Source organism: Eleutherodactylus coqui, chromosome 5, assembly GCF_035609145.1.
Source record: "Eleutherodactylus coqui strain aEleCoq1 chromosome 5, aEleCoq1.hap1, whole genome shotgun sequence".
NCBI lineage: Eukaryota > Metazoa > Chordata > Amphibia > Anura > Eleutherodactylidae > Eleutherodactylus > Eleutherodactylus coqui.
Genome location: NC_089841.1, coordinates 190,957,789 through 190,958,695, shown reverse-complemented (window position 1 = coordinate 190,958,695; position 907 = coordinate 190,957,789).

Sequence of the window (907 nt, the reverse complement as noted above, 5' to 3'; positions counted from 1 at the left end):
TCTTGAAGCCTAAAATAACTCCTAACGCTCTCCCTATAGCAGCTCCGGAACCAGCAGCACTGTCCCTGATCTCTGTCAGAATGCATCTGTGGCGGGCCGCGGGTGACACCTGATCTCGCCAGCCACTCACTGCAGGGGGGTGGTATAGGGCTTGAACGTCGCAGGGGGAAGTTGTAATGCCTTCCCTGTCTTTCTATTGGCCAGAAAAGCGCGCTAACGTCTCAGAGATGAAAGTGAAAGTAACTCGAACATCGCGTGGTACTCGTCTCGAGTAACGAGCATCTCGAACACGCTAATACTCGAACGAGTATCAAGCTCGGACGAGTACGTTCGCTCATCTCTAATCCTTAACAATAAAAACAGTTTTCTGGAAAATCTGCTTCTTGTCATTTATGTTATAACTTTATGCAGTGCTGTCTGCAGTGATTTTTCACAAGTAAAATAGTGTAAAGGCCCATTTAGACACAACGATTATCACACAACGATTATCACTCAAAATACGTCTTTTGAGTGATAATCATTTTGTCTAATTGCACTGACATCGTGCAGTTTTCTTTAAGCCGTTGCTCATCCTTGTCTTTCAGCATGCTGAAAGACAGTGATGAGCCTTACCAGTGATTCACAGTGGGATACAGCTGATACTATTGTTTCAGCTGTATCCTGCTCCATGATGACAGGCTTGGTAAGGAGAATATAGCGCTCCAGCTGTCTTCTGCATTCCCTGCTCATAGCGCTCGGCTGTATAACAGCCGGGCACTCCGAGCAGAGAACAGCTGGATGTAGAAGACAAGCGGCTCCCTGCTTGTCCTCTGCATACTCCACTGGAAGCGCTCGGCTGTATGACAACCGGGTGCTCCCAGTGGGGAAACACCCCTGTACCCGAACCCGGATGTATGTTGGCATTGCA